The sequence below is a fragment of the Ornithodoros turicata genome, chromosome 4 (assembly GCF_037126465.1).
Source record: "Ornithodoros turicata isolate Travis chromosome 4, ASM3712646v1, whole genome shotgun sequence".
In the NCBI taxonomy this organism is placed as follows: Eukaryota; Metazoa; Arthropoda; class Arachnida; order Ixodida; family Argasidae; genus Ornithodoros; species Ornithodoros turicata.
Window position 1 is genome coordinate 59,244,779 of NC_088204.1, and position 23,526 is coordinate 59,268,304.

Below are 23,526 nucleotides of genomic sequence, written 5' to 3' on the forward strand. Positions count from 1 at the left end.
ATTGATGACTTCGATTGACAAGTACATTTGATGCAACATCCAAGCCCCAACCGTACTAGACGGATTCACCACACTTTTCTCCAGGTGTAAAGAAATGGAGTACCGCTGCATCAAGTTGGTAAGCGATATTTCGTACGTACTGGGTGTCAAGAACGTCTCGACTGGTGATGCAGTCAGTCTTTGGAGAATCATTCTGCCGTGTCATTGTCGTTCGTGGGCACATTATAATAAACAAATACTTGAAATAAATACTTGAAATTCTCTCCTTGCAAGACAGGCTCTGGATCCCAGATGATGCAACAGACCAGTCTGTACGGTTATTTTCCGTCAACCGCTTGCTGACTGAGCGGGGGGTTGGATTTCTTCAAGATCGCTGGAAGATGCATATTAGCCATATTAAAATTAGTGTCAGGGAAATGACATACAACTGCAAAGCACCAGCATGATGTCATCTGTTCAATAAAAGACTAAACTGTTTTCCCAAATTAGTTCAACAAAAGCGTAACTGCGCGTTTCCAGAATGTGTTCCAGGAAGTCCTTCGAGGAATCATCAACGCCATTGCAAGCTTAGCAGGGTGTGGCATGCATGTGGTCTCAGTTTTCTCCAGCGGACAGTTATCAAATGTTACAATGGGAAAGCTCTTTGGCTGCATTCATGCAAGATTGGTGAAAATGATTTTGATGAATTCCAAGCATGGTTCCCTCACCCAACACCAGGCAAGAGAATCTTTCTGATATTTGATGCAGCTCACACACTGAAACTGCTGTGAAATCATCCTGGTGACAAAGGCACATTACGCAGCAGCAAGTATGAACTAAGTCGTCATCAAAATTTTCTTTGAGTTGTTGTTAATACGGTTAAAATTATTTGCAGGCAGTGGAATGGGACTACATCGTTACACTTCACCAATTACAAGTTCAAGAAAGGTTCCGAGCTGACAACAGACTGAGCCGTGCAAACATAGAATACAAGCACCAAATTATGAAGGTGCATCTGGCAGTCCAAATCTTCAGTGCATCTGTCCGCTATGCGATTAAGCTCGCAAAGAATCTTGGCATTTCGTCGTTTCATGGAAATGAAGGAACAGAATGTTCCTTGAGCTTCCATAAGTGTTGATATTTTTGTAACATACTAACTGTATTTTGCCTTTTGCATTTCTGAAGAAAAAAACTGTATGCCTAATCTGAACAATGATGTGGCAGAGACAAGTCATGTGTAGAAAATTTTTAAGCAATCTATCTTCCTGTACAAAGTTGTATTTTCCGTTTCATATGCTCGTACACAAGCAATTAAAGTTCAAAGTGTGTGCGATGTTTTCATAAAATAAATCTGGTTCTGTTGCATTTCGTGAATACCTTGACATACGCACATATATGCATCAGGTGCTACTCGGCACTCGATGCAATGCACTGTTTAAAAGCTTTAAAGAAGAAATTTGAAAATTTTTTCAAAGGAATGGCGATTTCTGTCGCAACACCTTTTATATTCCGAAATACCTCTCGATCCTTCAAGCTTCAGGTGCTGTCGTGAGTTTGCAACCACTTGTCATTTATGTACTAATACAGGATAGGCAATCATATCTGACAGCACGTCACACTCTATACAAAATGTTCTTCGTCGAAAATGCCACAAGGAGTTCACACAGTAATTAAGAGGATTAGCGCAATATACGAAAGCAAACACCGCAGACAACAGACAACATTCCAATATATATATTTCCGATATTGATATTTCTGAAAAACAGCCAATGTTGATAACATTGGTCCACAACATGGCAGCCCGCAGGGTTTGACACAGCTAATAGGCTGGAATGCATGGGAAAATAGTGTGTTGGGCCCCCCTGTTTTTTAAGCCTTGATAAAAATGTGACACAGTCATCGAAAAAGCATGTGAAAGGCAAACAAATGCATCTTGCGTGCAAGTGAAATCTCAGACGCTGATTTCTGTAAACAAGCTTCTGTGCCCCTCACTAAAAAAGGTGGTTGGAGTGGCTAGCGCTACAAAGAAAGAACCGAAGCTGATGTATGTATGAGTACGTATAATCAGAGAATTTACATTAAAAAACTAGAGCGTAGTCCCACGATCCCTGCTTATCATGTGCATGATTGATTGAATGGATGCTTAATGGCACAACAGCAATGGAGGTCATACTCAGCTGCATGAAGTGAATAATGGCATAAATGGAAAAATGGTACAAACCAAGGGTCGGGAATCTCTACAGTTCGAAGGGCCATAAAAGAATGCCACAGCCGTGCAGGCATCTGGAAAGTGCCTTTCCTCCTCTGCGCGCCACCCTCACTTCTCCGCTTACAGGGTGACGTCACACCGCTGGATCTTCTGCAGCCGCGGAGGCAGTGCTGATCTTTAAAATTTGTTTAGTTAATATATAAACAGTTTCCAGACCAAAAAATTAGCCAGGTAGCCTGTTGGCACATGCTGAACGTAGTGGTTCCGTCCCTTTAAGAAAACATGATTACGTTACCTGAAGCTGCTGTAAAGCTTCAAAACCATGCTTCTATTTTACATCATAATGTTTGCCTGGCACGAATTTAAATCCACAATCCCTCTACTGCCCACTGCAGCATGAGTGATACGGCAATTTTACCCCCGTCAAATTCAGCGCCAGTAAACAAATGGTGGATAAATGCCCAATGTATCAGCGGAGCCGGAGTTACATCTAGCCTACATTTTTCACAAAAAGAAGTGCTCATAGCGATTGTGAGGGGCCCCAAAGCCTTCTTTCAAGATGTCGGCCTGTAATAACAACATGCCTGCCGTAACAGCTCAAGATTTTTTTGGTCTGAGTGCGAAATCAAGAGACGAGTGAATATTCCTGGCATTTGCTATTTACTTATGTGTTGTAGAGTGTACATTTGCTGCCTTTAATCGTCCGGAAACAAATTTTGTCAAGCCGTATGGTCGTGCGTATCATACTGATACAGTGAGCAGCGCCTTCAGGGTACTATATGCCTGGTCCATTGGGGTAGTATCTGTCCTAATATTTGTTTCGGCATGTATATTTATTGCAGATTGCTCTGCCCGGGATATATTGGAGCGTATCTGCGCTGTCGATGACTGCAGCTATGTCAGCTATCTTTCCAACGACGAGAACGACGAGGAATTTGCCTTCTCCATCGCATTGTGCAGCGAATAACGAAGACGAGCACTCCGATGATACCATATTTACAGAAGAGTTTTCAGAACTCCATGAGATAGACGCACCTCTAGGCTCCTTCAGGTGATTTGTCACAGCGTATATGCTGCAGAGCCTGGATGAGCAAATGAATATTTACAGCACCAAGAGCACTGGGGATTGTGTAGGCACGACTAGAGTCACTAAATTGCTATGCTCAGAGTATTGAATTTTTTTTCCCCAGCCCTGTGCCGACAGCAAGCTGGCAACACTGCCGCACACTCATTGGACGACAGCAGCTCCGCGACTCCATTCTGGATACACAGCAGCAGTGACCGAACTTCAGTGGTACTTTGGCTGTTCACTCGCATCTTTGCTGGAGTTATATCTATTTGTAGCACTCAGCGAATGCTCCGGGTGTGCTCTGTGACAATGCGGCACGACTGGTTGCTGTGCACTCGGCTGCAAAAGCCATAGTGGACGTGGAAAATGAATGTTTCGTTTCCCTACGGGAGCTCGGAATGCTGATCGTCGTGCACGCTGGCTGCACGTTATACGAAGGAAGGACTTTGTTCCTACTGTGTCGTCACGACTGTGTGAGGCGAGTACTTCCGCACAAGCTTTAATATAGCGTACCACAAAGAGGAAAAAGCATGTGTTACACAAAAAACGGACGAGCGCACGCACGTGCATTTGCTTATGTTCGCAGTCTCTCCAAAGCACATGAGCTCGAGATAGAATGAGCCCTAGCAGTGCGATACGAATGACTCAGCTTTGTTTGTCTTTTTTCGGCGTACGTGGTGCCTGCATTTGAATTAGTGGTGAGGGATGGAAACCGTACATAGGACTGCATGTGGAACCCCAAATATAATGTGAAGTTTACATTACTTTATTTGGCTCCTAAATGTACAATAGTGCCTGTGTTGCATCTTGTCTGCACGCTGGTTTTCTCGCATACAGCACCACTTGCACCACTACTATACTCATTTCTATTTCATACAGGACCACTTCGAAGACAGTCAATTTGAGAGGAGATCTGACAACAGACAGCTCTTAAAGCCCAATGCTGTCCCTTCCACATGGAAACCAGAAGAAGCTTTCCCTAAAAGAATGTCCTCCAAGGCACCAGCACAGGATGTGGTTCCGCCTTCGATTTGCTTGCCTAGTGTTGAGGGACCTTTAGAAGCATTCGCAGCAGCTGCTGTGGCCATGTCCACTGATGACATCGCGGCTAGTGAATGCAGTGAGTAATACAGGTTGTTAATTTTGACGACATCTGTTTCACAGAAAATGTGCAAGATGATGGTGTGACTGTGGATGACCTATGTTCAAGTATTCAAAATGGTTCCACAAGACAGCTCTACTTCATAGTCGATGCACTACACATCTTGAAAAACACAAGAGGTCATCTTGTTCGTGAGCAGCGCTGTTACCTTCCTGATGATTTGGTGCGACTGCAACTACTGCCAAACTAGCTTTACGTTCCCCAATGCCACACGACTTTCGAGACACATATCTCAGTGCATTAAGTGCCCGGAACAGGAAGTGAGCTCCCATCGAAGCCGATCTCCGAGCCCTCCTATCGTTGGAAGCTCAAATGAAGGCGCCCGTGCAACAAGTAGCAAGGAATCGGTAAGCACAAAAGTTACATCCTTCGTCGATAGGATGACACCGGAGGCTCAGACGAATGCTGATAAAGCATTGGCGAAGGCTATGTATGCGTCGAACCCTCTATTTACCTTGGTGACAAATGAGTACTGGCGGGCCGCATTTAAAGGACTCAGGCCCTCCTACAGACCGCCAAGCCGCCATCTTTTGAGCGGCCCATTGCTGCCCAGAGAAAGCACACGTGGAAGGCCAAGAAATTCGAGCCGGTTTTGGCTGTTTTCGACCCTGTGTCGTGGGAAGGCAAGGAAATCCGTAGACCGGTGGAGTACTTCGCAGATTATTTTCCTGCTGAAATTTGGGAGCTTTTGACAGACAAGACAACCCTCTACAGCGTTCTGATGCTGGAAAATCACTGAATGCCACCACAAAAGAAATGAAGGTTTTAATTGTAGCACACATTGTCATGGGTACACTGAACCTCCCAAGGGTGCGGCTCTACTGGTCCTCGAGAACACGTGTTCCGAGGTGTAGCAGACGACATTTCCCACGAAAGGGTCTTCAATTTGAGGAACTCACTTCACCTCATAGACAACTTGGTTGATAAAGACCCAAATGATGACTTGTGGAAGCTTCGCCCGCTCCTAACCCAAATGCGGAAGACCTGCTTGTCGATTCCAAGGCCGAATGTTGCTAGTATCGACGAACAGATGATACCCTTTACGGGCCACACAATACTGAGGCAATACGTACGAGGGAAACCAAACCCTACCGGGTTGAAGAATTTTGTCTTATCAAGTGTGGACGGAAGGGTCTTCGACTTTGAAATTTACCAAGGGGCGAAGACTAGGACACCTGAGGAAACAAAAGGCTTGGGACTAGGTGGAAATATCGTGATGAGGCTGACAGAGTGTCTTCCAGATAACACAGACACTGTACTTTGTTTTGATAGGTACTTCTACAGACTGCAGGGCCACTGGGATGCTTGAGAAGAACATCATCGACCTCATGGAGTTTCGGTGAGTCAGAAAAGAGCAACGGTGAATTTCTGTGAATGCTCATTGTTTTGTGTGTTTGTTACAGGATGGAGGTTGCTGAGGCATTGATACTTTGCGGGAGGGCAGTCAAAACTGCAAAGAGGGGCCGACCTTCATCATTGCCTGCTTCAGAGGGGAAGCCAAGGACAGTGCTCGGCTCACTGCCACTCACTGACGTGAGATACGATGGTTTCGAACACTATCCTGAGGCAGTGACCATGAAGAATTCACCGAGGTGTAGGAACATTGGCTGTACACAGAAGTCACAAGTGCGATGCACTAAATGTAACATCTTTTTATGTCTGAAGTCTGAAAGAAACTGCTGAATTTCCACTCAAGATGAAGTGTCATGAGCGCATGTTCTATGCAGTTTTTTACAGATTTGTGTAAGTCAGATATGAGAGCCAATTGGGAACTTTCAGCCCCAATGTCCAGTCGACTGGACATTTCGGTAGTGATGATACTACGATCCTACTTGAAAAAAACTTTTTTTTCTTGGATGTTTGCAAGTCATATTTTTGTGTGCAATAGAGAGTTGAAGAATTTTTACATGGACTCAAGTTAAGTCTGGTCTGAAGGGGATACGCTCTGGGGCTGATTGATAATTATTGTCTCAGACGAGCGAAACCTTTTACAAAAAAATCCGTGAAAAGCCGTCCCTACTCAATGTGTAGCCAGTGTGACCCTGATGAAGTCAACTCTTAATCTATCCCCCTTATCACATCGCCGTCAAACAGCTCGTCTGTGCTTGTTCCACAAAATATATTACCACAATCAAGCTTTAAAACGTTTATTACTGACAAGTCCATCGTACACATCATCGAGAGTGGATCATCGACAAAAGGTCGGCGTCCCCCTTTGCGCTCAGAAAACCTATTTTGACTCATTTGTACCAAAGACATCACAACAATGGAACCATCTTCCTGGTCATATCACCTCCATCACTGATAGCGCACAGTTTAGAAAATCGCTATTTGATCACTTAATTGTAACATAACCTGCATACCGGGTTTCCAGTAGAGTAGTGGTGATATTTGTTCATTCAGTATTATTGTTAATTCTTTTTTTCTCCTTTTTTTTTTTTTTTTCCTTTTATTGAACTTGTTTCTGTTCCACTAGTGTTGACCAACTTTGTATAATCCTGCTCCCCTCTTTAATGCTGTAAAGCCCTGAGGGTACTCAAATAAATAAATAAATAAATGTTACGCACTTTTTGTACCCATATATCTGCCGTCGTGGTTTTAGCAAGACAATGAGCTACAAGTTAAACGAAAGCCTAATTTTCGCTCTATTCAACGATGTGCAGCACAGTTCTCTATCATGTTTCGTTCCACTAAAATTTGCGCTGCAGCTGTCATAGGTAGGAAAATTTTGTCATGGTTCCCGAGGCACGTGTGTAAAAAGGCCATAATGGATTTGGGAGGAAAAGAATTCTGGTTCACGACGTGTGCCTTAGCTTTCTTTTGACATAATATTCATGGTTGCTACAAGCTTCATGACTGAGTTACAGCGCTCACAAACTGCCATACTTCGCCACGCTCCACAGACTGGCGTACTTCGTCGTCACTTGCTGTTTTCAAGCATGTGCATTCACCGCAAGTTTATAAAAGCTGGTGCATGAACCACAATACAGGTAGGCCTGGATACCGCAGCGCTGCGGAGAGTACTCGGCCCTGAGCACACAGTGAATGACAACAAGTTGTGCAAGAATTGCTACAGGTATTTTTCTGCCACTGCAATTGACCTGTAGCATAAGCCATGCTGTTCTGCCTCAGACTATGGGGAACCAGAAGAGGTTATAAGATAAGCTAAATGAGCAGATATCGTCTTCCAACATCTCTCTTCACATGCGTTGCAACGACAAAATCTTGTACCGTTAGCGTGGCAAAAGCAAGCCATGATGCAGCGCATGCGCTTTTTCCATTGAAGGGAATATTGGACGCCTTTGATGACATACTGCCAGTGTTCTCACACGTCGTCTGAGTGTCGGACGATGCGGCGGCACATTTCAAAAACAAATCAGTTACACGAGATGCGGTGTAACACTCAGCTGATACTCTGGATATTTTCAGCGAGTGGACATGGGAAGAATGCCTGTGATGGAGTGGGGGCTCACTTAAGAGGGGATACGACCTCCGGCGGCCCATGTATTCTCTATGGGCAAAACAATGCAATATTTTGCAGCTAATACTGAACCGATTTGGACCAAAACGGCCTTGTTCGATAGATTTTAGAATTTCAAACAATTCGCATTGGAGACATTTGCAATTTTTCGTTGCAGAAGTTTTTAAAAACCTTACAAAAGTTGCAAAAAATTTATAAGTTCTGTCTCTCGCTTTTGGAAGTTCGTAGCTCGTTTGCTGTAGAACATATGTGAAATGTAATCAGTAGCATTTACGCAGAATTCTTCATTGAATATTCACGTGTCAGTGTCATGTCTGTCCATGCCTCCAGCTGTTCACAATATTGAAAAAGGTATGTACGACTGCGTGAACTGCCCCATCTTGCCATGATACAGTAGCGCCACATTGCCGGTCACAACTTGAACTTCATATCGTTCCGCGAATGCAGTCACTGTTCTGGCACCCTATCCCAGAAGGGATTTCCCCGGCAGCGGAAGGGCCAAATTGAGGTCGTGAAACCTGTCTGAGGAAATCCACGTTGGGTAGGTCGTTGCAAAATAATGGGAAGGCGTTGAGAATAGGGTGAATAGGCAGCATAGACCAGGAAAACTTTGCTACAGAGCCTGCCAATGGACTTGCACAATATTCGTCTCGCATCGCATGCATGTAAAAGGAACGGTAGGGTTGTGGGAGGTGAGGCACAGTGAGACCGAGTGGTGTTATCATCCGCTCTCCTGATGTGTTGAAATTGAAAGACAGTTTTTTTTTTTTTTTAATGAGGTAATATTAAGCTCAAGCTTTAATGAGGTAATATCAAGCTCAAGCAAATCAAGCTGCTTCTTGCAGTTTTTTGCACTGGGGCTCCCACATTGTACTTGTTACAATGTGAAATAAAGTTTCAATTCATTCAAATCCAACAGACGAAGACTGGATTATGGAAAGGCCGAAAAATAAGGAATTCCAAGCGGACGTCTGCGAAATAAATAATTTAAGAATAAAACGTTGAAACAGAATACACGTAGAAATTCACTATTTAAAATAACTTTTTCAAAAGAAGCTCTTTCTCTGTCCACAGCTGTAAGATCAACCCCAGTACACGAGGGATTATGCCAGAAAGCAGCATGCGCTGGACAAGGTCATGTAACGCATAAGACGGATGTAGCACTTTAATTCCCAATACCTGTCCTGAGCACAACGTTGTGGAACTACCTTATGTAGCAGATGTAACTTTTCGAATACTGTAGAAGTGTTTTTTTCCGCGTGAAAAATAGTTTCGCGTTTTCGAGCAGAGCTGCTTTGAGGATTGATTCGCGAGAACTTAAATTCGCGACACAGGTTTCCGGGAGTGCTTTGCTCTTGCATATCGTGCCGCAGTCAATACTCGTGCATATTTCGGCACGTACTAAGACATCCGTTGTTCACGTGGATTGCGGCATTCTAGGTCTATTCCTTTCTTCTCCTCACAGAGATAGGAGGAAAGGTCCTGTCAAATCACCTTTAAGGACCCTGTAGGAGGCCATAGTACTGGCCGTGTGCAAGTTAGCCAGTTTATTTTAGCAGTTCTTATTAATTATCACTCGGGGCACCGACCAGTTCGGTTGAGATGTGGTACTATCATTCAAGCTGGTTTTGAGAATGCGGGGAAGGGCATGTTCTGGCTTCGTGGTATAGTGGTATATTGCATGTATAGTGCAAAGCGTTTATAGGAGTAACAAAAGCATGATGAATTTTTCATTTCTTTTCATCTTGCCTGATGGGATAAAACAATATTCTGCGCTTGCTTAATCTGCCTATGCTACATGGAGTAGAAAGTATCAGGTAGTCGCGGTATAGCGTCGAACGCCGAACGATTTTCGGCCTCATATGGCCAGAATTATTCGCGGGAACTTAAACTCGCGATTTTGGAGGTGTGCGCGAAAAACGCGAAAAATAATCCCGTGCGAGAAAAACCACTTCTACAGTATATAGTTTTCATTTCTTGGTGGCTTCTGGCTTTTGATAGTTCTGTCTTCCGAGTTCTCGGCCTTTGTAGTTTTCAGCCTACAGAGTGAAGCATGTAGTCTAACACACAAACATGTCTTAGATCGATATCGCATAAGTGCTCGTAAGTGTCCCAGGCTCGAGCGGGTCCAGGTAAAAATGTTCCCCAAAAAAATGTCCCCGCAAGAAATGTCCCTGAAAAAAATCTTCCCTGAAGAAATATACCCTGAAAAGAAATGTTCCCTGAAGAAACGTGCCCTGGAAAAAATGGCACCTGAGGAATATCCGCTTTTGGAACGTGTGTACTGGTCGACTTCGGACTTTGCCTTTACTAGGACATTCTGAATATTTCAATTTGTGGAACACGGAAGCGCGTAATTGCATATTCAATTCTATTTCCGAATCAAATACGGATTTCAATGTTCGAATCCTGATGTTTTAATTTTTCGGCCTTGTAAGTTTTGGCCTTCTGATATCTTGTCTAGGTTTCGAAGGATACATGTATGTTGTAAGGACCAAATTCAGATTCACTTGCACATAGGCGCAAAGTAATTAAACTGAAACTGGGTGTCCGCCCATTTCATCGAACGTCGTTTGCTCGAATGCCATTTGATCGAACGCCGGTTGATCGACGCCGGTTGTTCGAAAGACGTTTGTTGGAAAGGAGTTCAAAGCTCCGTGGAGTGCGTCGTACGCACCTGTTTTTCTGTAACTTTTGATTCAAGCATACGGTGCAGGCAATCAGTGTCCTCTGCTTTTTTATTTATTTGTTTGCTTTGTTCAGCCGAAGAAGGGAGGCCACTAGTTATTTTAAGGCCTTTGTCATTTATGAACAACACAGCTGAACAGATACAGTGGGAACAATCCGACGAACTACACATATTGAACAAAGTGGCCTCACGTTGGGAGCAGTCGACAGTCTGTGCTTCTTCTGGGCACCCTTCTCATAGGCTGGTGGCAAATTTAAAGGGGAAGTTCTGAAATGGGATATCCACATGTGTGCGAAAGCCACTCAAAGTCTGTGGATACCAAGAAGGAAATTTCGGCATGGTACAACAAAACACATTAAGGTAACAACATATAAAGCATTAGCCCCGAGTGGCTCTGGACTAGGTGTTTTGGTGCTTTATGGCACAAGAGCGTCTGGACTAACATCTGCATTTTTTTTCTTTTACAAATCAATCAATCAAAACATTAGTTCCACCTTATTTGGAGTATGCATCTGCAGTCTTGAATCTCTGCACATCCACGCTATCCGAGAAAAACAACGATGAAAGAAGACAAAATGCAAAGGTCTGCTGCACGGCTTATCTTGTCTAGGTTTCGAATGACTTATTCGGTTAATGTTTGTAGCGACAAATAAATTTAGATTCACTTGCACAAAGACGCACGGTAAATACACTAACTGAATAGTCAGTTAAATACAAACATTCCGTTATAAATACATTCTGTCTGCAAAATGTTCTAGTGTGAGAACTCAGAGCCAAAGAAAAATCAGCAGGTGAATATAAATAAGGAAGGGCCAACGAAATATAACATTTGGACTCCATGCTATGTCCAGAAAGTCAGACAAGCTAAGATAACATAATACCAAGAAATCACCAGGGAAGAATTGGCGTTCGTCGGGACGTCCTTCTTTCTTTCCTTCTTTACCTGTAGCTGAGTTGACCTTGGCAACCCAAACATGACGGGAGATCCCTGCATCTCAATAGTCAAGGAGGTCACACATGTTTATGGGACTTCACAATCCTGCGGAGGAGTGAGTTATTTGTACTAAGGGTAATGGTTACAGCTTCCTCCAGGCTGAGACCCGTATGTTCGTGTGGTGCCATCTACATGCGAAAAAATCGTGAATCTGAGATGCCGCCTCACTCGTATCCCCTCTTCAACACGCAGCAAGTGTGTACAACATGCGGTCTCAAGCAACGGATGTAATTCGGTCGGCTCAGGACTTTATTTCGGTGCTGACAGAAAGAGGACATGCAACGCATATCTTGCACCTCTCTTCAGATGAAGCGGCAGCATTCAGGGAATCGAAACAGACCGAATGGTCGTCGGCTTCACAACACCTTCTCGGGAGCCTCATTAACTCTTCCGACCCACACAGTTAGTTTGAGAGCGCAAGGGTAGAGATAGAGAGATAGAACGCAAGGGTGTATTCTTGTTTGTTTGTACCCTGGAACTTGTAATAACAAGCCCCTACATTCTGACTTACTTGTTGAGCTGCGTTGCATGATGTGGACTGCTTGTATAAGATAAGATCTTGAACCAAAATAAATATCTGTATCACTTTTTCCACATCTTCTCTATTCATTGGGAGTCTAATATTTTGCAAACAGAAATTATGGCGAGCACGTTCACACGAGCAGACATCTGCTTCCACTAATTATTGTAGAAATTGCGTGAAACATCGCAATATTTTTATTGAAAGAGTCTGTTACTGCAAAGTGCTGTCAAAATCATCGCGAAATATGCACATGAACAGAAAGTGCGGCTTTTCTGTTAATCAGGGTACATAACGATCGACACACACAGCACATTCAAAAAAGCTTACACCCCCTCTGTGGTCAGATTGAAGGCCATGATTCTATGGTTGCATGACATATTACTGCATCAGTCAATGCCTCCTCTAAAAAGACACCTGCCGCGTCAACGGCGCAGCTCCTGCTGTGCCTTTTCCCCTTTTAGCAGAGGGAGGCCGAGTCAGCCGACACTAGCAGTCAAGCAAGCACAAGGAATATCTGCTATTTGAGCAACAGCTGGTTGCGTTTCTTCCTTGCTGTGCGCAGTATTATTTTGTGCGGCTTGTATTTTCCTGGACACTTGGCACAGTGGCTTGTTATTATGTGATGTTGCTGTGTGCCACTGTACAGATCGAGTCGGCGGAAGCGAGAAGCTGTGAAAGAAGAAAGTGCCGCACGTGAACTATGGCTAAATGCGATTGCAAGAAAAGACTGGATGTCAAACAGCACGTCAAATTATTCAGTGGTGTGCAGCCTACACTTCCTGTCGACAGACTTTAAAGAAGGTGACAAGAAGTGGCAGTTGAAGCCAGGAGTGTTTTAAGTGTTTTCAAGGCTGTACCCCCCCACATGCAGAAATCCCCTGCAAACAGTCGAAGTGACACGTCCATCCACAAACACCAGCAAGGCTCTTCACCGGCTGCCCCATCTTCTAGCAAGAGAAAAAGGCTGGCCACGTGTGACACAGAAGTTTCCGGGACACCTAGAGTTATTGTCGCAGGTGACTTTCCTATCAATGGCTGTAGTGATGTAGAAGCAGCTAACCTGACTGAAAGGAGTACAGAGGGCCATACAAAAAAAAAATTCAGATTAAGACATCTGATGAAAGTGTGTGTGTCATTTTACCGAATAGCGCGAAAGGTTTTGACATGTGCAATTTGTTTCCCAGAAAAAGCTCACATAAACATAGCTCCGCACCTTGACCCTTAACACGCCACTCCAGCTATAACGAGGATGAGGAGGTATGATGGCACGTCACCGATGACGGCATAAGGAGACTCGTTCTGGTTTGCCGGTCAGTGGGGGTCACTGCATTGTCCCTTTGCTGCCGTAAACTTGTGTTGCCAGTTCTCCCGGAGAATTGGGGATAGAAGGAGTGGCCGAAGCATTACCGAGCAAGAAGAAAGGCTTTATCAGAACCCCGAACAGCCGAGTAGCAGACGACAGCGGAGTAGCAGACAGCATTTCTCTAGGCCAATTACTGAGCGTTATCCTTATAGCGTCAGCGCGAGGTTCCAGGCAGATCACAGGCTGGTACTGCTCTTCACCACCGTTGCGGACTGTCGCTTTTTGCGGCGTATTTTAAATTCAGTTTCTGCGATAATTATGACTCTGCGGTGTAAATTACTTCGTATGGTGCATCTTACTGGCAAACTTAACAGTTTTATAGGAAGAAAACTGTATGTTAAAAATGACTTCTGTGCTACTTGAAGCTGAAACGACCGCAGTTTCTACTGACAACCAAGCGGTACCTTCACCAGCAGCGTGCGCTAGACGCTCGTGCGGAACGCAAAATGACAGTCCATGTTCGTCGTCTTTATTTGGCCATCGAAAGCGCTGGCGAGAAAAAGAATGTGCACTGAATGAACGAATACGAAGTACCTAAAAAATGATGGGGGCATACAAACAGAAACTTCAGAGGTTTAAAAAGGAGTGCCATGTGAGCCAATTCTCTAAAATCGTGTCCGACGCAGAGCAAGGCAGTGTAAAAGCAGTACTGCTTCTGGACCAGGTAAAAAGTTACAACGAGAAGAAGTCACAATGGTCCGAGACGACCATCAGACATTGCATCATCCTCCGGAACTTGTCAACCAAGGCAGAGGCAAGGCATGAGCATATCCGATCAGAAGAACTCCTCAGGCTTCCGTGCAGGACTACACTACAGAAATATATTGGTAGTGTCTCTGGTGACGTGGGTTTCAGCAACTTAGTTTGCTGCCGACTGCAAACAGAACTGCTCGCACTAGAATCTTCTCCAGCGAAGGTGTGCGGGCTTATTGTCGACGAGATGAGGATAAAACAGCGCCTGGGATACCAAAAACAAAGGGATGCTTTTGTGGGTAATGTGGACAAGGGTTCTGACCTACAGAATCTTCTTCCCAGTGCAGATAAATGATCAATGGTAAACTCACTTCTTTGCTTCCTGCTCTGTGGCCTACATATCTCCTTCAAGATACCAGCAGCGTATTTCTTCACAAAGGGGTGCACAGGAGATCAACTTGCTGCATGCATTCACCACTTTGTCAAAAAGACTGAAGAAGAGGAGGTTCGATGTGGTTTGTGTGGTAACTGATAACCACAAAAAACGTCACAGCAATGGACCAACTGTGTGGAAGCAATGCAAACATTGAAGCACCACATCCTGCAGATTTGTCAAAGATGATATTCTTTGCTTTTGACCACAGCCATATTGTAAAAAATATGAAATCACAGTCCCTCGCAAAAGAAATTGGCGGGAAACAGGAAATCTCATCGAGGTGTGTCAAGAAACTCCACAAGATGCAGCAACACTCAACAGTGAAACCGGTCAGGTTCTTGACACGAAAGCATTTATGCCCATCTAACATTGAGAAAATGAATGTCAGGTCAGCCGTGCAGCATTTTTCTACTCCAGTTACTGCTGCATTAAGCTACCCAAAGGACCAGGCCGGACACACTTGTTGATGATGATGATGATTCGTGTTTTAATGGCGCAGCCGTGACTATGACCATAATGCGCCAAGACCATGATAAAAGCATATAACAGTTTAAGAGAAAACCGGACACACTTGTGATGTGGAGTTTTCATCAGCTGAGGACACAATCATGTTCGTGAAAATGATTCAGAAGTGGTTTGCGCTCATGGATGTCTCGAACTGCCAACAGCATATCCACCTCAACGACGAGAATGTGCGGCAGTTCACAGAAACTGACGACCCGAGGCTTGAATGACTCGAGAAGACCTTCCTTGGGTACATAGAACACCTGGAGGGGGAGAGCCGAACGGATAACTTCTTCAGCAAGGAGACATACCATGCCCTAGTATTCACGACAATGTCAAACGTGGCATGCATCCGACACCTGCTAACTGTGAACCAGTTCCAATTTGTGTTGACTGTGTTGTGTTTGTGTTGACTGACTGTGTTTGTGTTCCAACTGTCCAGTGATCCAATCGAATCAATGTTTGGCTTTTTGTGCTGAAGTGAAGGATGCAACGAGATGATGGATGTGAGGAGTGCCATTAGGGGTATAGAGAAAATGCTAAAGACCGGCGTCATTGTTGCATCTAAGGAAAGCAATGTTCAAAGCAGCACATCATTTGTTGCAAGGCAACTCCTTCCGACACAGCAGAAACGCAACAGTGTCACAAGTGATGACATTACATTCATGAAGCTGCCGAGCAGGAGCTTAAGGAACACTGTCTTTCAACAGTCCCTCTCACCTCAACACCAGATGATGCAAGCATCGCAATGGTTGGTGGCTACATCAACCATGCAGCAATCGAAAACATTTCCTGTGAGAACTGCATATCACTTATCCGAGGAGCCAAAGCAAACACGCCCCTCCATGGACTCATTTCTCACCAAGACCAGGGAGGGCTCTGCTACCCTAGCCAAGAACTTGTCAAAGTTCTGCTGGGGCTTAGACGCTCTGTAGACAGTGTACTGAAGCACAGGAGAAACATCCAGAAGCCGTCAGAGGTATGCGTGCAGAGAACGGTTGGCACAATTATTGACCACCCTGTTCTGACATGTTGTCAGAACGACTTGGAACACAGGAGAGCACTGCTGGAACTGATTGCAAGAAAATTGATAAAACCTGTGCTTACGAATTATGCATCGCAAGTCACAGACACAAATGCAACAGCCAAATTTCTGGAGCAAAAGCCTCTGTCCAGAAAGGTTCTGAAGCTTTAAGAACTAAATACGCTGTTTAACGCTTCCAATGAAAGTGGTAAGCTACCCACTGCAATTGTTTTGTTTCAAATTTTAAAATATCTGCATCTGTGGCAAGGCACGACCCACTGATGGGAACGAAAAACTGTCTGGCAAGTCGCGATAAATCTCAAATTCTAGTCTTTACACAATCATATGCATTATTAATGATAACTGTCGCAGAATAGAGTTTCTAAGGTCATAATGGTGAGCTGCACTCTTTTCGATGCAGCCGCGCACGTTGGGAAGCCGAGGCAGTAGTGTCGGAACGCAGCGCCACCGTGCGGTGCGGGCCCATAACACGGGGGCAGGCTGGTATTAATGGCAGAGCTGGCGATGCGGCAGGCATCTTTTTAGAGGAGGCGTTGCATCAGTATTGTATGGAACGGCGCATGCTGTGCAATGACTGTTCCAAGTGTGGGAGATCACTGTCTTCTCGCTCCCCATGCACCCACGCGCTTTTTCTACACCTAAGCGATCATATAATATAACGACGCACACAAAATATCAGAGTAGTTACGAATGCACTTAAACAACTACATCGTATAGTTGCAAAGTAGTTTTAACTAGTGCATCTGTGACGTAGTTAAACTACTATAAAAGTAGTTACAGCACATCTCTGCACTTTTCCTTATGTATATGGCAATATGGCACTTTTCAACCATAGTTTGAGGGACAAAATTAACTGCCAGTGAAAAAGAAAGGACAAATAGATATGTTACTTTGACTTGCTGCCAATGATATCGTTAGACAAGCTGTTTTTAGCACACAGGAGCATGTAGCATATTTGTGTTGAACTGTTTCGTTTGTTTAATTGTTATGTGCCCTTGCAAAATGGGACCTAACTCTGGTGTGAATTTTAGATGTATAGCGACACAATGTGAATTTGTACAGTCGGGAAGTATATAAGAAATAAATGGAGCTTGAAGATATACGATTCAATGTAACCCCAGCTTTGTATTGCACAGGATCCACCTGGGACCCCTGTACGGCACAAACTTAAAAATGCTGTCACGCTACTGAATTACTTTAGAAAGGCAGCTACGAAAGGAGAATCCAAGGGGAATTCTCTCGCCGTACATGCCAAGCTCGATGACATCGCTCTCACTTCCATAGTCCCTGTTAGTACTGTGATGTTCCTCGGAAGTGAGGTTCCTAGAATAACTAAATGGGCTCTTCAGATGTGCCCATCGAGCAGGCCAGTCGTATGCTTCTACGAGCATCTTCTTTGTGTGTGTATGAGTACCCCTGGAGTTACAGCGGCCGTTTGAAAGAATGGACAGCACGACATTGTTTGAACGCCCCCACCCAGAGCTAAGTCAACTGTTGACGAACCAACGTCTAGCACGAAGATATAGTGCGGAGAAAACTCTCTTTTTAGCAATTTCCCTGTTTTCCCCGACTCTTCCCAAAGCAGGGAGTAGCCGTGGCCTGCGGAAGCTAGCAGGGCACGTAAACTGAAGCGACAGATGGGAAGAGGGAAGGCGATCACGACTTCACACGAAACCGCCGATTCCAGGAAGCCGTTTCATTACTTGGCCGGCTTTTCCCTAAGCAAGGGATGTGAGTGGGAACGGTGACCGGAGAGTCCATAAAAGGGGAGCAGCTCCATAACCAGGGGGAAAGAGAAGTGAGGGCGGACGACCAAGACTCGTCACAGAACCGCCTGCAGGGAGAAGTCATCGCTCGGACGGGGGAACCCGGAACAACTGGTGTCGCAGGGCCCGACACGGACTTCAGACTGTGACTTCAGACTCAACAAGCAGCTCGACAGCGTCCATCAACACTGTGCCGTCACAGATTGTGCCCCAAGGACAACGTCCAATTGTGGTAAGCCGACAGCCTGTGCACAGATCTCTTGTGTTAGATTAAATTGTGTGCCTATTATTTACTGGTGTTGGCCTCGTTCCTTCCACAAACTACCCCAAAGGTACCCCTATCTCGTGTGCTGTCGTTCCTACCGGGAGCGGTCATCACAGTATGTGTCAGAATGCCCCTATAGATACGACAGCCTATTCTTGAACGGAAGAGACGCCCACTTCCCACACCAATATTTGTGACCGATTAATACCCTCTGTACCATCAAGTGCTGCGCAACATAATGCTATAGCTGTAACAAAAGTGCATATGATATTGGCAATTTTATAAAACCACCCAGTGACAGCATTATTATGGGATTAATGGAGCGCCATTCGGTACCTCCTAAGGACTACATTTTCCCCTTTTCCGAATGTAACAGAGGAAAGAAAAAAGAACAGCAGTACTTCCGGGAAGAACACTTGGATCAGTATTCATGGCTATTATTTTCAGATGCTCAAAAAGGTCTGTTCTGCAAGTTTTGCTACAGGCCACAAGGGGGGCTTCAACAAAGCAACTTCTTTGCAGGTGCTTGTTACAGTGACATTGAAAAAGTTTGCGAAACCCTTCAGCAGAAACGGTGAAAGATAAAAGTATCTGAAAAGGTTAGCCAGCTGTAGGACTCGAACCCACATCCTCTGGATTACTGGTCCAGGGCTCTACCAACTGAGCTAAGCTAACACGCCTCTCTTGCTCTTCAGCAGAGATGGTGCTCTAGAATCAACACGAGGCAGGTGCAAGCGAACAGGGAGGGACTGGGTACAGCAACTGACAACACAGTATTCCTTGAAAGGCACAACATCTCATTTCAAGGGCATAGGGATGACAGCGCAGTGCTTCTTTTGAATGATGAGAAAGAAATGAAGGGAATTTCAGGGAGCTGTTATGCTTCAGAGAGCATTGTGGAGAAAGCATGCTCAAAAAACATCTTTCAACAGCAAGCAAGTGAAAGCTTTTCACTAGCAAAACAATTCACAATGAAATCATTCAATGTTGTGGAGACAAAATTACAGATATCATTGTCTGTCGTATTCGAAATAGTGGGTACTGCAGTGTGATGTTCAGTGAAACAGCCAACGCTGCACATGTCCCAAATGGACTTGGTTTTCACATACATGCACGAGAATAAAATGCTAGAGGGCTTTGTTAGCTGTATCGATCCTTATGCTGAACATATCACGGACCATACAGTGGTTTCTGAGAGCGACTCTGACATCGAAGAAGAATCCACTGAACCCACACGGACAGGGCAAATGTTAGGCAAACTTGTCCTTTCTTGTTTGAGCAAATTCAGTCTCGATCCAACGAAATGTGTTGGCACTGCTACTGATGGGTTCTCCATGACATTAAGAAAGTGTGTATCAATGCCGTACGCTGTCCATGCTTTAACCACAGCTTGAACCTCTCTATCTCAAAGATGTCAACAGTTCAGTGCATTCGTAACATGACAGGCACCACGAAGCTGGGTATGTCACAGGCTGCGAGAGAGACAGAAGGCTGAACATCCGAACCCTCTGCGCTGAATCATACTTCCGCGTGATGATTTACATACCTCTGATTGAATTGGTAGTCGACTCCCTCAAGAAGTACTTCATATATATTGCTTAAACTCCCTGCTACAGCGCTGTGTACTTAATAGAAATGGAAACGATCGCTTGATCGTTCTTGCAGCGAAATATGACCCGTTACATCGCCTTCACCTAGACACCCTACAGGAGAGTTTGCTCTCTAGCAGAGAAAGCGCGCAAGGAAAAAAGTGAAGGGAACACTACCATCCAAAGCAATGGCAGTGATTTTGGAGTACACATTAGAACTGTATCCGCACATACTGTTGCTACCATGCATTCTTGCTACCCTTCCTGTTAGTGTTGCAACCACAGAAAGCTCGTTTTCTACACGGCAACATCTGAAGACATGGATCGAGTCTCGCTGCGAGGAAAGACGACTTAACAGCCCAGCTTTGCTGAATATTCATAGGAAGGTTCACATTACGAACGAAAGTAGTATTGAGCGTTTCGCATTAGTATTGAGCGTTTCGAGTTAAATGCAACAAACAAAGAGGAAGGCGTGCACAAAAAGGCAGTTGGAAAAAGTCCACTCTAATTATGAATTTTGCGAGAGAGCGGGTCACGTGGAGTTGGGCTTGAGTATGTGTGGACATCACAGTGTGCAAAATCTTCCACCTCGTGCACTGACGGTTTGACGCCTGCTTCGCCTGGACACCTGGACATCACATCGATCCATGGAGCTCACTACCATCTCAGCTCTAGCATGAATTACGTGTTCTCTGAAAATATTAGTTTCCATTGGGATAGTTCTTGATTTTGTATGATTGATTTTCTTATTTGCTATCTTGTTGTGAGATAAATGTAATTTGTAAATTAGTAAAGTTCCTGTAAAATCTGAAGCCGATCTCTGCTCTGCATTCAGCTAATTCAGCCCTCAAGTTACCCGGTACTCGCAGTTTCGCTTGTCGGCTGTACGAGATGAAGTCTGTCCTTAAGAGGGGATATCACGGAGGAGCCATCTCCGATTCACGATGGCATGTAGATGGCGCCAAACATCCAGGATCAGCAAGGGGAAAGCCCTAACCACCCCTGTTACAGGTTACTCCTCCGCGGGATTGTGTAATTCCATAAACCCGTGTGACCTCCTTGACTATTGAGGTGCAGGGATCTCCAGTCATGTGTGGGCTGCAAAGGTCAACTGAGCACAAGGAAAAAAGGCAGGTCCGACCAAGGCGAATTCTTCTTCATTTTCTCTTTGTGGGCTGCATCTACTGACTTTTGTGGTTGATGTTATCTTAGCTTTACAAAGCTTTCCATGTCGGAGTTTTTCGACACCAGCACGCAAAGTCCAAGTGCTACGTTTCATTCGCCGCGCTTATTTCTATAAAATTATATTGACCAGCTGATATTTCTTTGGCTGAGAATTCCAACAGTAAAACGTTTGGCAGACAGATGACTTCCGCCATATAAAATTTCTCTAATCTACAAAAGACGCACGCAAACGAGCCTGTGCTTGATGTCAACGAGTCTCATACCATTTATTATTTCTCCTTTATCGGAAGCCGTCATAATCCGCAAGAGGACATAAATAGGTGACAAAACATTTTTATTTACAACCTCTACTACAATGTAACACCTCCTTCCTATTTGATGTCTGGCATATGGATATCGGAATAAATGGTCCTGGAATATATGGACCCCCCGAGAAAAAGAAAAAGCAATGACAGTAAAAAAGGAGTCGTATTTGGTAACAGTGTGAGCAATTTTGTCCGATGAGCGATTGTCCGCACCCTGGTGAACTTCATTCGATAAAAATTAATTCGGAGGGGCACCAATGGAATTGAATCGGGATTTACCGAAACCGTCAGATGCCACGATTGATCAGTGGTTTGACATATCTCCTTTGTTCTGGAGATGAGTGAACAGTGATATACGGACATCTAAAAGAAATGATAAATTGTTTTATGGCTCACGCGTCGAGTATGCAACGGTCACCAGAATAGTTGAATAATATTTTTGTCTGGACCTTTTTCTCCTATACCCATACACATGGTATCCACCATATGCGAAATAATTATTCGGCATGAAATGGATGTAATCTTTAAATTTCTTGATCAACTTATCTTATCTTGCTACAATCTCCCTAGAGGTTTCGTGTCGCCCGTTGCTTTCCATACTGGAGGTCGCCATTCTCCTCAATGTACAGCATTAGGGTGTAGTGTAGGATAAAATGGTCCGGGAACACATGAATTAGTGATGATAAAGTGTGCTGGGCACGTTTTTGTTTCTGATGTCGCAGCTTGGATCAAACGTTGTATGCTGCGGATTAATTTTTGTCTGGGGTTCATTAAAACTGACTTTTCTGTGAATTGACTTCTGGCTTTGTAATCGTCATGCACTACAAGAACACACAAACATTAGAAAAAACAGTGCCCTTTCAACAAACGACAAGAAATATATTGTGACGATGAAGTGGGGAGGTTTTCCACTCTGGTAGTGGAACGCTACCCCTTGCTAGGGGGTCTAATATGATTGATGACGATGCCTTTATACTCTTCTTTCAATGGCATGCAGCTTTTAGCTTTTACTGTTCATTAAAGGGGCCGTAAACAGGTACACAAGGGGCCCATTTCTTTGTGTTATATTATTGAAACTTAGGCAGTGAAAACTCCTTGCAATTGCTAACGCTCAAAAACAAAAGGCGCTTGCATACGAATGAAATATTCACTGCACTCTTTCGCATTGTAGCTCCGCCCCACGCTCTAACTTTACGTCATTTTGACGTAGCGCTTTGCTCACCAATTATGATCGAGTGTTCCACGTATGATTTTATTTCAAATGCGGAATTGGACTAGATGAACGTGAATCCTCTTCTGTTCAAAATCTAAACAGTTACAGCCTCTAAGTGAAAAAGAAATGCGTTTAATTTATGTATCATACGCGCACTACGTTTTCTGGGCAGTAGCACGCAGCACACCACGAGCGCGAATGAATATCCGGGACTACAGTTCCGGAATCTTAGGTAGGTGCGCGATGGGACACCTTCGTCATCTTCGAATGGTTCCGTCAACTGGCCTGCCGTACTTTGGCTTGAGCCACGCGGCATCGCGTCACCAGCTCGCGTGGAACAGTGGTTAGTGTGTTGGCCATGTCATGTCGTGACTGGGAGGAACCCGGGTTCGAATCGCGTCATGTGATAGCAGCCTAACTGTTGACGTTTGCGACAGCCGGAGATGTTGAATATGCCATGACGTTGAATTTCGGAACCATGGAGTGCAAAATGTAGTTCCACACAAACAAACTGAGCGCTCTGACTCACAGCTGATAATGAAGTATGTTTATTGTCTGGTAATTTGAAACGTCATGTGCGCAGCTCGGCCCCCCGATTGGACGGCAAAACGCTACGTAGCCATGTGACGTATGCGTGGTGGAGAGAGGCTCGCTGGTTACTCATCTTTGAAAGCAGTTATATGGGTCACCGAGCTGGCACGGGCCAGACCAAATGTATATTTGGGTATTATGATCTGCGTTCTTTAATAGGGTATCATTATTTCTGAAATGTTTGGTGGCCTGTTTACGGCCCCTTTAACATCAGTGTTAATTAGAAAAATGTCCCTCAATTTCAACAAATAATGAGGGCGAATGATAGGCATGACCGGCTATGATCCGTTTCCTCAGCTGTTCACAACGGCACTCCTGTATTTTTCGGTGCACGGAACCCCGCGGGACCATTATTTCCGGCCACGCAACCAGGGACAACTTTTTCTGGAACCCCAGTTTCCCCGAATACACGCTTGAGGTAGTGTGGTGTAGCGCGGGGTTGATAGAAAGCTTCTCTTCCTATAT

General features: G+C 44.6%; 1 long non-coding RNA gene and 1 other non-coding gene across 2 annotated transcripts in view; both read right to left on the reverse strand.

The window, feature by feature from the left end:
- Window positions 1–269: 269 nt before the first annotated feature.
- Window positions 270–23,526, reverse strand: part of LOC135393243 (uncharacterized) — a 29,783-nt gene continuing 6,526 nt past the window's right edge. The window contains exon 3 of the long non-coding RNA XR_010422551.1: window positions 270–373. This is a non-coding gene — a long non-coding RNA (uncharacterized LOC135393243). The remainder of the gene's footprint in view (window positions 374–23,526) is intronic.
- Trnat-agu (transfer RNA threonine (anticodon AGU)) lies at window positions 18,781–18,853 on the reverse strand. Its single transcript has one exon. It is a non-coding gene; the product is annotated as a tRNA-Thr (tRNA).